This window comes from Drosophila nasuta, chromosome 3, assembly GCF_023558535.2.
Source record: "Drosophila nasuta strain 15112-1781.00 chromosome 3, ASM2355853v1, whole genome shotgun sequence".
NCBI classification, from domain to species: Eukaryota; Metazoa; Arthropoda; class Insecta; order Diptera; family Drosophilidae; genus Drosophila; species Drosophila nasuta.
Window position 1 is genome coordinate 53,132,563 of NC_083457.1, and position 12,654 is coordinate 53,145,216.

Below are 12,654 nucleotides of genomic sequence, written 5' to 3' on the forward strand. Positions count from 1 at the left end.
AAATGAGATGAAATATTGCGGACTCATGTAGAACACATTTTCCGTAATTTTACACTTTTTAAAAATGTTGAACTAAATACAAATTTATTTTATAGAATTTAAGCTTTTTATTAGAAATATTTTCGGAGCTGTTAAGAACATTTAATTCGTCTCGAAGCTGCTGAAAGCGATGTGGAGTAAAAATTTATATCCAGAATTTCTTTTTATAGAAAAACTATAATTTCAAGTATTCAAAATATTCAAAGACATTAATAATAATCTGAAAGAAAGTCTGTTCTTAAGAAAGTTAGACTCAATAAATAAAGATTTTCATAAAAATATTGCTTATGAATATTCAAATATTTGTTGGAAATTTTGAAATGAAGATTATTTTTGCAAAAAAATCCACTTACTAAGGAATGTATAATATTTTTTAAGTATGCCAATTCCATATTCAAGAGTGAAGTTTTAATTAATGGTGGGAAATATGTGAAGGAACTAGAAATTCCTGTTGACTTCTTAAAGCCCTAAATATTATTAGGCGTCGGCGTTTTGTTTGTTAGACTTTTTAGTTTGTGTTTTGGTTTTTTTTTGCAAAACTTTCACAACGAATCGAATGGGAATGGAACGGAGGCGAAACATTGCCGACTACGGGCATCTGAAAAAGAAATACGGAAAAACCCTGCGATATGGTCTCTGGTCTCAAAGTCTCTAAGTCTGGTGCGAGATCGATCGTGTGTGGTTGTAGTTGTGTTGGTTGTTGGTGGGGCTTTTATCGAAAATGGTTTTTAATGCGTTTTTAAGTCAAATTAGTGACTTCATCAGCTGGGCTTGTCTTTCTTCTTCACTTTAGTTGTGAGAGGGGGAGGGTAAGTCGTGGAGGAGAAGGAGGAGATGGGGAGGCAGCTGGACGGTATCACTTAAGCCGCTCATTAATCAAAAAGCCCTACGCCAATGTATCGGGACCATTTGCAAAGTCGAAAAAGAGACACGTAACTCACATTGTAGGGCCCTCCTCCTGTCTTGTGTTGTCTTGTGTTGTCTTGTCTCTCAATAGCCGCTGGCCAGGGCTTAGTTTCAATTACGAAATTGTTAATTAGAGGCTAGAGAGCTAGCTGGCCAACTGACTTACTGGCCTATTGCGTGGTCACACTCGTCTTCATCTTCATCGTTGTTGGCTAATGAAAACATCAACTTGTTGCCTCTCGGCGCTGTTTTTTATTTTATTTCTTTTTCTCTCAATCGATTGTGTTCGATAGCAAGATTCAGATCGCAACCCTGGTTCAAAATGAGCGATCAACCTTTTACTTAATTGCCTCAAACAAAAAAAAAAAACATAATTATTTCACACAAATCGATCATTTTAATTAATTTAACACACGTTCGAAGCAAGCTGCAGCGAAAACGCGCCAGAAACGCGCATAAAACGCGCGCGATTCCCTTAGCGGCTAAGGCGAGAGTGGGACAGCTGATTGTTTAATCTGCTTGGTTGTTTTACGTGCTGCGAACGTGCGTGACAAAAGCTGAGTGCTATGACGTGTAGATGTGAAGAGTTTTTCGAAGCAAATTAAGAGCTGATTGGTAAAGCATATTTTTAATGTTTTTTTGCAATTAAATCGAATTTTGTTAAAATTTGAAAATTAAAAAATGTTCATATAATAAAATAGTAGTAAAAGGCAAAAACTATTAAAATGAAAAAAATATTTTGATGTCAATGAATTTAAATTAAGTTGTTAAACATAAATCATTGAAAAATATTTTATATGCACACAAATTACTTAATATTGATAGTAATAAACAAATAGCCAAGTGCTTTTCGAAATATTATTCAAAGCAATTTAAGAGATAAATTGTAGATCATAATTTAATAGTAGTATAAAACAATTACTATTGAAATAATAAAAACAATGTAGTAGTTAAACTAAATAGTTCGTATAAAGTCAGCAGTTTTGGTATTATGACAATCTAATAATTAAAATTAAGTTGTAACACCAAAATTTAGTTGTTGTTGAACATAAAACATTTGTATATACTCGATATGCATACAAAATATTAAATATTGATAGTGATAAACAAATTGTTAAGCCTGTTTGTCACTGATCAGAAGCAGCTTCTTTTATTTATTACAAAATATATCTCAATTTAGCTGAAGAGAGTGAGAAGTTTCGGAAAAGGCTTTCCTTAGCCCGAATGTCAAAATGTTGTCAGCACATTGGTAATTTATATTCATTGCTGACGGAGCTTGAAAAAACTTTTCGTTTGACAAAAACACACAAACACCGAGATATACATATGTATGTATGTTACATATTAAATAAGCGATAAAAAGCCAACAGCATATCCATATGCTTTAAATTTATGCATAATGAACTGTCACGTGCCCTAACTAAGTGACCATAAATAATAGAAGGCAGCAAAAAAAAATATACAAAAAGAAGAAAACGAACACAAAATATGAGAGGAAAAACTCCCACCTCAAAGCTGATAGCAAAAGAAGAACCCAGCAAAAATTATGGCAACTTGACAATGAATGCTGGCAAAAACAAAATAAAAATAAAAGTTAACTAGCAAAAGAGGAAGAGGGGCGAAAATTAACGCATTCTATGGGACTGGGTCGCTTTCTGGGTTTATCACTCAAAGGCAGAAAGCAGCCGGCACCATAACAATAATAACAGCAAAAAGCAGAGAGAGAGAGAGAGAGAGAGAGAGAGAGAGAACGAAAGCAAAAGCTAAGAGTGAGAGCGCACAAGAGAGAGAATGAGAGTGAGAGAGAGAAAGAGGCGGCGTGAAAAAGTTTTTCCTGCTATTGTGAAAAACGTTGATGCGGTGGTCGCCATTGCCAACGCCATCATCAGCTCAGTTCAGTTCTGTTCTGTTCTGTTCAGCGTTCAACGTTCAGTGTTCATCGTTCTGTGTTCAGTGTTCGTTCTGTGTGTGTTTCATGTGCGGTGCACGGTGTGTGCGGTGTTCAGTGTTCAGTGGAGTAACGACCACAGCTGCAAACGGACGTGTCGTGACGTACTCGATAAGATAAAACACACACAATCCAAATCCAATCCAAAACGAAACAGTTCAACATCAAATTACGAAAGTAAATAATCAAAATTAAAAATCAAAAGTGACAAAATTAAAAGACAAGCAAATCCAAATCAAAAACGAAACATCAAATTACGAAAGTGTAAATCAAAGGTGACAAAATTAAAAGTTTCAAGTGTTTGCACCTTGAAAATCCAATCGAAGTGTTCGTTGCGGTGTCGTGTAAGTGCAAGTCAAAGTCAAGAAAATTCTATGAGGAAAAATCCACGACAAATGCAAACAAGCAACAAAGCATAAAATTGAGAAAAATAACCAAGCAACAAAAAAGAATTTAGTGAATAATACAAAATTAAGCTATAAGCGTCAAATAAATCAAGTGCGAACTAAAAAGGCGCAAGACGACAAAATTGTAGAGGAAAACCTCAAAGGCAAACACACACAGAGCTACACACACACATACACACACACATAGAGAGAGCTACACACACACTCAGTCAGACAGCTGTGGCAAATATTTGTATCGCAAATTTCTTGTGACGCGTTTAAAAGTGCAGAAAAAAACGCAAACACACAGCAGCCAAAGGCAATCCATTGATTTTTCATCACACATACATAGTAAATAGAGAAGAAGAAGTTGCTTGATTTTCGCTAGGACACACACAAGAAGTCGCTAGTCCTAATCCTAAGTGGCGCATGGGGGCCCGCAATCAAATGTCTGCACATTAATAATGCCTGCCGCATCCGCAAAGGACTTTCACTTTGGCCCCAATCACAACTGATGCTCGCTTCGACTTCGTTGTCGTCGTCGTTGTCCTGCCCTCGCTATTAAGTGTGTCCCTCCTCCCTCGGTTAGATGAAGAGGGCCACTTACAACAGATAAATGGCACAAAAATCGAGAAAACTAGGCAAACAACAAACAACACACAACAACAAATTGCCAAGCGGCAGCAGCGCGGCCTATAACAAAAATCTCCAAGTAGAGGAGGGGTTATGATTGACAACAGTTCTAGCGGGGGGAAGGAGCAGATGGGAGGGGGGACAGTTGGCGTCAGTTTGGGGCAGAAAAACACGGGCCAGACGCAGACGCGGCGTCGCAATAATCATAAAAGCGCTGAGCAGTTGAAACAAGCAAGGGAGAAGACAGTAAGGGAAGCAGTGAAAGGGAAAGTTAAGGAAGGGAAGGAAAGGGAAGGGAGGGGAACAGTAAAGGGAGAACAGTGCGTATGAGGCACATAAATTCATGAGTATGCGTCAAACAGGGCGCGGCGACAAGTTGGCCTAGCTTTCCTTGCCTTTCCTTTCCTCGCTTGGGTTTGTTGTTGTTCCTCTTCAGTCAAGTCAGCCAGTCATTTACTTATTATTAATGCAGCAATTGTAATTAGCTAGTAGCTTGAGTTAACAGTTAGTCGCAGTGGCAGCGACTGTGGCAAGTTTGCAGTTGCATTAATAATTCGCTAGGCGCTTTGGCTAAAGTGCCTCATCGGTTGCCCAAAGGGCAGGCCAATTAGCCAGGCATAAACTGTTAACAGACTGACAGACTGCGACACACACATACACTCGCTCACACACACCAATACATTGTCACGTTTTCATTTGACTAAGGTCAAAAGTTTCCCCAGTCACCTCTTGTTCTATGCGTGTGTCGCGTCTCTGCGTCTGTCCATCAGGCCGCAGCCTGAACTTGATGCTGTCGCTGTCGCTGTCAACGTCGCAGTCGCTGTCGACGTTGCTGTCGCTGCTTGCGAGGCCTGCGGCAGCTATTTTTAACATGATTCTCTGTGCGGGCGCACAAAAAAAAAAGCATGGCCAATAAATTTTTCGAAAAACTTTTTCAAAAGTGAAAACAAAAACAAAAGAATACGAGAAAATATGGCATCAACTGAAATGTGAAAGGGAATTTCAATTTCAAAAGAAATTAACAAATTTCCAAATCAACTGCATAGTCATTAGGCTAACTTGGCTATCAGCAATGTTGGTAACAAGCGTCTTGACACAGGAGAGAGCGCAGGACACGCACAATTGAGGGAGAGAGAGCGTTGAGACAACGAGAGAGAGAGAGCGAATGAGAGTGGTGGCTTAAGAGAGAGCAGAAGAGTTTTCCAGGCTTTCCAAAATAACACATTCCACATACGAGCTGAGTTCGTGCTTCGTCCTCGTACAAAGGATTGTACGCAGGCATTGGAAAGGAAGCCTCTCGCTTTCGGGTTTTCCTTTTGCTGCGTATTTACTGTTGTTGCTGTTGTATTTCCCAGCGCTTTTTTGGGTTCTTTTTTCGCTTCTTGATGTGAAGTTTCGCCTTGGCTGGCTCAGTTCGTGGCTAAACTTTGGAGCGTGTTGTGCTGGATACTTGTGAAAAGCGGATAGAAAACAAAGACCGTAGCATGTAAAAAAAGCATAAAGCAATGAGATTATTGTATTCAATTTAACAATTTGCTAAACAACAAAATTGTGCAAAAAAATACAAATTAAAACAAAGAAAACAAAAGTGTTGGCAAAGCTGAAGCAGCAGAAGCAGAAATTGTGAATGTGAATGTGAATGAATGTGCTTTGAAAGTAAGGCGTGTACCCAACAACAACAACCACAACAACAACAACAGCAAGACAGAGAGCGGAGGGTGTGTGTGTAGAAAGGGGAGGGAAACTGGCAGCCAAAACGCAGACAGATAGGCGTACAGCAGTGCAGACAAACGGACGCGAATGCCCAAAGACAAATGAAATGAAACGAAAAGCGAACCGAGAGTCGAGCTTCTAGAAATACGTCTGTAAATTTCATAGTAGAAAGCTCGTGACCAACACGGCGTATACGCATTACCATAAATGACAACGAAATAAGTTTTTATTTGTCTCCAGCTACCACACACCAGAAAAACGAAAAAAAGAAGGAAAATGAAAGCAGAAATGTTTGCCTTCTAAATGGAAAAGATGTCGAGTTATACACACGCTCACACAATTTCCTTTTTCTTTGCTTGTCTTGTGCTATTTCTTTTTTTCTTTCTACTAGTCGGTATTAGTTATGTTATCTCATGTGTATGTGTGTGTGTGTGTGTTTGAATGGTGTCCTGCTGCTCTTAGGGCCAATTCGCAATGCAAATTTTGTGGCCAAAAAACAACATTGTGTGACAACTTTGTGTGCGCCTCGGTGAAATAATATATAAATACATTTATTTATATACATTTCTCTCTCTCTTCTGTATGTGTATTCGTAGCCTCGTGAAGCGCGCGTGTGTGTCTGTGTGACAAAATTTCGACGGCATAAAATATAAGCCCGAGCTGCACAAGATTCAAAATGCGTTTCAGTGCGTGGGCCTAAAACAAAGCAGGGCGAAAACAACGTTTCATCTGTAAAACACTCTCTTACTCTGTCCTCTAAACTATAGCCTATAACTAGACCAGCAAATACTATATACTACTATATATATATATATACTATTCGATATATACAACAACTCGACAACTGTGCGTGTACTTCTTAGTCAGGTAAGTACGTCAGTAAAGGCGTTTGACTTGCAAATTTCATAAGAATATTTCTTTCTTTTTCTTCTCTTGTTGTACACGGGGCGTATGTGTAATTGTTGTTGTCGTGTGGGTGCGGGAAATTATGTTAATTCAATCGATATTTTGACTAATTTAGGCAACTTTGCATATTGCAGTCGTTGCCTCAGCTTTATGAGTCAATTAGCGTTCTAATTTGACATGCTACTTTACGTACTTTACTTTTGCCACCCTCAAGAGTGGCAGAAGAGGGAAAACAGTTTATTCTCCCCTTCGTTTGGTAGCAATATAAACACAACATCTATTTTTACTGTGCGTTGTTTGTTGATGCTCTCTTTATCAATAACAATTACACAAGCTGCGCAAACACATTTCAAACTTGTCAAATGGCATTAGGAAACGTTGCGGGTTTTTCGCATTTTCGGCTGCACTTTTTGCTTTGGCCGCCTCGTCGGACGTGAGTTTGATAAGCAATCAGCAGCCAGTCCTGACCGATGATAGACTCTTGTTGATAAGCTGGGAGTGTGTTCGCTTCAATTTATGAGTCTTGACAATTTGAGTGAAAGGTGCGATTACTTTTTTATCCATTATCGATGGGCGAGGCGAGTCTCGATGCCATAAAATTCAAAATACTCTCGCCCCCTCACAGGTGATAAAAGTGAACCTCAATTGAAGCTAAATAACAACACAAGTGTAAACAAATGTGACAAGGCGAGTGTGCATGGGGCTCTTAATGGCTTCGCAATTTCATTGTCAGCACACGGGCGTGGCGATCCCTTAAAAAAAACGAAAGGCGTCTTTACCAATTTAACACAAAAATACTGGAACCCAATTGGGAGCTTCATATGCTCGTGTCCTCTTCAATTTACGAGGCAAACTCGCACCTGAAATTGCTCGAATTATTTGTTGGCAGTTGCAATGAATGTGAACACAGAGTTTGCTTGTCTATTTTAATGGCTGGCAAACAATATTGATGGCCATGCCAGGCACATAAAGCATCGGCTAACAACTCCAAACTGGGGCAGAGTCATTCACATATCAATGCAGATTGCCTTCTCTGCTACGGAAATTTAAATCACAACTGCACTTGAATACAATATGGTTAAAGCAAGCTCAGCTTCCATTTTGCTTAAATTGCATTTCGAATTGGGATTGAATTCATGCTTGCGAAAGTTTCAGCACTTGGTAGGTGTCTGTTTAATGAATGCATCAATCTGATCAATAAATTAAATGGCAGAAAACAATTTAACAAGAAATAAGTTGAAACTTTGCAACACTTAAATCCCTTTTCACTTTTGCTATGGAAAAATAAATAAACTCAACTAAATAAGGTCAATTCAAGCAGTATTAATATAACACTTTAATTGAATGTAATTCGAATTGGATATATGACTATTTCTATAGCTGTTCACACTCACAAATAAATACAACTCAATGCAAGAAAATATCAAATTCAAAAGATTTCAATGGGGAAAATCTTTTCATCAAAAAATATATATGGTATAAAAGAAAATGAAAGAAATGAATAAGAAAGTTATTTAAATAAAAAACAGTGTGGTGCAATATACCAATTTTATATACCGCAAAAATACTAAATTATATTGGCTATATTTGGTATATTGATGTAGTGCTACATTCAAAATATTCTAAGAGTACAAAATATACCATATACCAAATTAAATTAATAGTTTACAATATATACCATACCACAAAAAATACTAATAATATACCAAAAGACATATTTGGTATATTGATATAGTGCTACATTCCAAATATACTATATAGTTCAAAATATACCACATACCAATTTAAAATACCGCCGAAATACTGAATTATACCGAAGTCTATATTTGGTTGAAGTGCCACATTCCAAATATATTCTAAGAGTACAAAATAAACCATATACCAAATTAAATTAATAGATAACAATATATACCATATATACCACAAAAAATACTAATAATATACCAAAGGATATATTTGGTATATTGATATAGTGCTACATTCCAAATATACTATATAGTACAAAATATACCACATACCCATTTAAATTAGTAGATTACAATATATACCACAAAAAATACTAATAATATACCAAAGGATATATTTGGTATATTGATATAGTGCTACATTCCAAATATACTATATAGAACAAAATATACCACATAAAAATTAAAAATACCACCAAAAAACTAAATTATACCGTAGTCTATATTTGGTATATTGATAAAGTACTAGGACAACTACGGTATATGTGTTCGAATACACAAAAATCAAAATTAAAAAATTTACTCTCAATTGTAAAGTATTGAAGAAAAACAGCATTGTGTTCTTTATTTCAATACAAAATTTTGCCATATTTCTTCACTGTCAATATAGTAAAATGTCATGTATTCAGTTGGAGAAATCAATGTTGGTCTTCAATGTTTTACAATCACAAACAACTCTTCAAAGAAAAACTTTATACTTAATATAAGACTTCATACATTCAATCTACCTTTCAATACTATCTAAATCCAAATCAACTTCACTGTAATTTAAACTTTAATTAAATTCTTTTTACTTGTGTTAACACACTTTTCGCAATTCCATCAGCAGAAATACTTTGTGGAGAATATTCGCTTCATTGCAAAAGTTGTGCTGTCGGCTCATTAACCTCTGAAGTTCTAGCTCCAACTGTTTGCAGGGCAACATAACTCATTACGTATACGTATTGAGTATACGCCCGTTCACCTTGGGAACTGCGCGCAGTTCATCAGCTGCAACTGTAGTTTATTCAACTTTTGCTTGATTGACACATTAAAGTGACGATCCGGTTGTCAAGGCAAAAAAAAGTAAAAAAGTTGAAAATACTTTTCACGTTTTCATATTTGCTCTCGCTTTCTTGCTATCTGTGTGTGTGTGAATGCGATTACAACTTAAGAGTCATGGCACATTTAACCGTAAACTTTTGCCATTCAGCTGTGGGTCGCGTCATTATCCTGACTGACAGCTGTTGAAATGAAGAGCAACACACTTATTTGGACCATTAAGGTTGTTAACTTGAATTGGGGCCAGCTAATGGTAAAGTTTATGCCACTTGTGTCAGTTCACTTGACACATTTTCTGTGGTCGTCTATAGTATAAATTTAGCATAGTTTTCTTGTTCTTCTTTTAGAGTTGCCTTTGTGCATTAGTTATCCCGGATGTCCTTTGGCCGATGACGCGCATACGTTGGCAGCTTCCGGCTCCATCTTCATCTTGCATCGCCATCTCGCATCATGCGCCTTTTTCCACTTAGGCAAAGTCAGCGAAGCGAACGCTTCCATTCATTTTTTGAAGGCATAATCAATATTTGGCAAGCAGCCGAGTGCATATGACAAACTACAACAAAGTCAGAGTCAGAGTCAGAGTCAGAGTCAGAGAAACAGAAACAGACTCAGAGGCAGAACTACACATATGTATATGTTGTGCCCGCTGTGAGTTACGAGTGTATTCACACACTCACATTCACACACTCACAATGCGCACTTCTGAATGCACTTTTGATGATTTGCAAAAAGTTTTGCTGCTGCTTAACTCGGTTTCCTCCACTGAGTTAAAGTAACTAGACATGCTTCTCTTTCTTCACTCTACACTCCTTCCACTCTTCGAGTAGTTTTGCTTCATACTTCTTATTTATTGTTGTTGTTGTTGTTGCACGATAAAAATCAATGGCAACGACTCCGAGGCAAATCCCGAACAACATTTCGTTATTGCTCTCGCTAGGCTGCTTTTCCTGCCTACTGTTTGCTTTCTTGTTTTCTGTTTCTGCTTTCTTTTTTTTTTGATTTTTTTTGGTTTTTTGGCACACATGCGACGTATTTTGTTCTTGTGCCCGTTTCGCGTGGGAGTTCAACAGTCATGCTACCAAGTTTGCCTCCACACTGAGTGCTGCTGCCTTCTGCCTTCTGTTTTCTGCTTACTGCTTTCTGAGCTCTGACTTTTGCATTCTGCAGGTGCACAAGCCCCAAAAAAAGTACGACAAAAAATCAAGTATACGTGGGCGTAGCCAAAGCCGTTTTAAAGCGCGGACAAAACACAATTGAAAACACGCGGGGAGTGTGTGGGCGACTTTTGCAGAGAAGCCGTCAAAACTTTCCGTGTCGTCGTCGACGTCGTCTACCGTGAGCCCCTTTAGCGCTTGTTTGTCGCCGGCAGGTCACGAAATGGCTGCCAAGAAATGGCAGCAGAAGCGAGCGCGCCACAAAAATGCTCTTTCAATTGAACAACTGGAGCGGCAATCCGCCAACAACATGCTACCCGTCTTGTGTGCTGCTGCTGCTGCTGCTGCTGTCACAGACTGCTGGAGCCGGTTGTCGATGTCCTTGCCACCCAAGGAAAGGCAAGAAAGCTGAGGCACAAGCAGTTGCCTTCTGTCCTTCTGCATATGTATTATTAATGTGCACGCTTTAAACTTACCCCAAATACATTTACATTCACATTCGCATTCGCATTCATGTTGATGTCTTGGCGCTCTGCTTGAATGGAGTGTCAATGGCTCACGCCCAGTAAGCGAAGAACGATTTCACGGCCTGCCCACGCTGCGTATACGCAATATAATTAATCTCTGTTCTTTCGCCTCAGCGTTACCAAAAGATTAATTGCATTGCCCGACTACGAATGCCATTTCATCTCCGCTTTAGTGTCGCTTCTGTTTCCGTTTCTACTTTTCTCCTTCGGCTTTGACTCTCATTTGATACACTTGCAAAATGGCAACGCATTTATGCTAAATGCCCCACAACAAATACTTGAAACTAATTGCCTCCTCACTCTCTCTCTGTCTCTGTCTCTGTGGGTAATTGCGGCTGAGCACTTAAAGCACACAACGCGTTGCAAAATGTTTAAATGCAATTGTAGCTTGCAACATTGCAGTTGCGTCTAGGACTGCGGCATGTTGACATGTTGCAACCACAAAGAGGAAAAATACAGAGAGAGAGCGAGAGGAGAGTTTCTATAAAGTTGGCTGCAAACTTTTCATTCAAAATTAATTTCAAAACGAAAGCGAGAACAGAGGAAATTGAATAAATTTATTTGCTGCATAAAATTGCAATAAAATCGGAGGGAAAAGATTTGCAAATGAAAAGAATTCAAATGAATTCTAATTAAAAACTGAATTTATTTAAATGGCAAACATTTTTCTTTAATTAAATATTTTATTATTTACATATTTAAGCAGAAAATATTGAACATTTTTAGACAATTTGAATATCTTTAAAGTAGATTTATGGCAAATTGTATTTGGACCAATTTAAGAAGGATTAAAAATGTGTTGTTTGAATATTTAAAATTAAGCTACATTTTTAGGCTGGAAAAGTAGGAAGACAGAAAAAACTTATTTACAAACAAACAATTCTGGTCTGCTAAAATTTGAGTTGCTGTTCTTCATTTAATGAATTGATTTTTCATTTTACAACATATTAAGGGAGTAAAAATGATTAGGAATTTGTAACTTCTGTTCCTTTTAATGTTAAACTAATGGTTATTTTTTTTAAAAATGTAAAGAAGCTTGAAAAAGTTTGAGCTAACTTTTATTAATCTATGCTACTTGATCCATAGGAAATAGTGTAAACTTATTTACCATTAATAAAAATAAAATGAATTGATATTTATTTATTCTCTAGTTATTTTTTTGTATTATTGCACTTGCAAAATTGTGAAGCTTCGTTCAATTTTGTTCTATACTTTTGCTATGAATTGATTTTCAACTCTGAAAAATGTCAACATAGTAAAAGTTATTAAGAATTTAGTAATTTTTTCCTTCGAATGCTATAAGGAATAATAATATAATTTTATACTAAAATAGAAAGAGAAACATATCAAGTAAAAAAGCTACACACTTTGAATAAAAGCAAAACAGTACATTGTCATTCTTAAAATATACCAAATTATATTAATATAGCACAAAAATACAGTAAATATACACAACGCCATATTTGGTATATTGATATAGTACAAAATTGTCAGCGATATTAAGTATAGTTAAATATCATTAGCTACTTTTTATTTTATAACTTGATTACTCGACAACAAATATAACGAATATTTCTGCAGCTCTTTTCTTTTCAGTGTAAAAAAGTTTGCTCTCACAAATTCAATATTCCTAATGAATAATCCCTTTTAAACAGC

At 37.0% G+C, this 12,654-nt stretch overlaps 1 protein-coding gene across 23 annotated transcripts in view; it reads left to right on the plus strand.

Moving 5' to 3' along the window:
* Nucleotides 1-2,842: 2,842 nt before the first annotated feature.
* Nucleotides 2,843-12,654, plus strand: part of LOC132788353 (potassium voltage-gated channel protein Shab) — an 80,434-nt gene continuing 70,622 nt past the window's right edge. For 6 of the 23 annotated variants that reach the window (XR_009632622.1, XM_060795693.1, XM_060795701.1 and 3 more), the window contains exons 1-2: nt 2,843-3,237; nt 6,222-6,492. The gene's annotated coding sequence lies outside the window, so the exon portion shown is untranslated. Of the gene's footprint in view, nt 3,238-5,331; nt 5,399-6,221; nt 6,493-12,654 lie in introns of those variants that run through there. The other 17 variants (XR_009632623.1, XM_060795702.1, XM_060795703.1 and 14 more) reach the window with 8 other exon arrangements.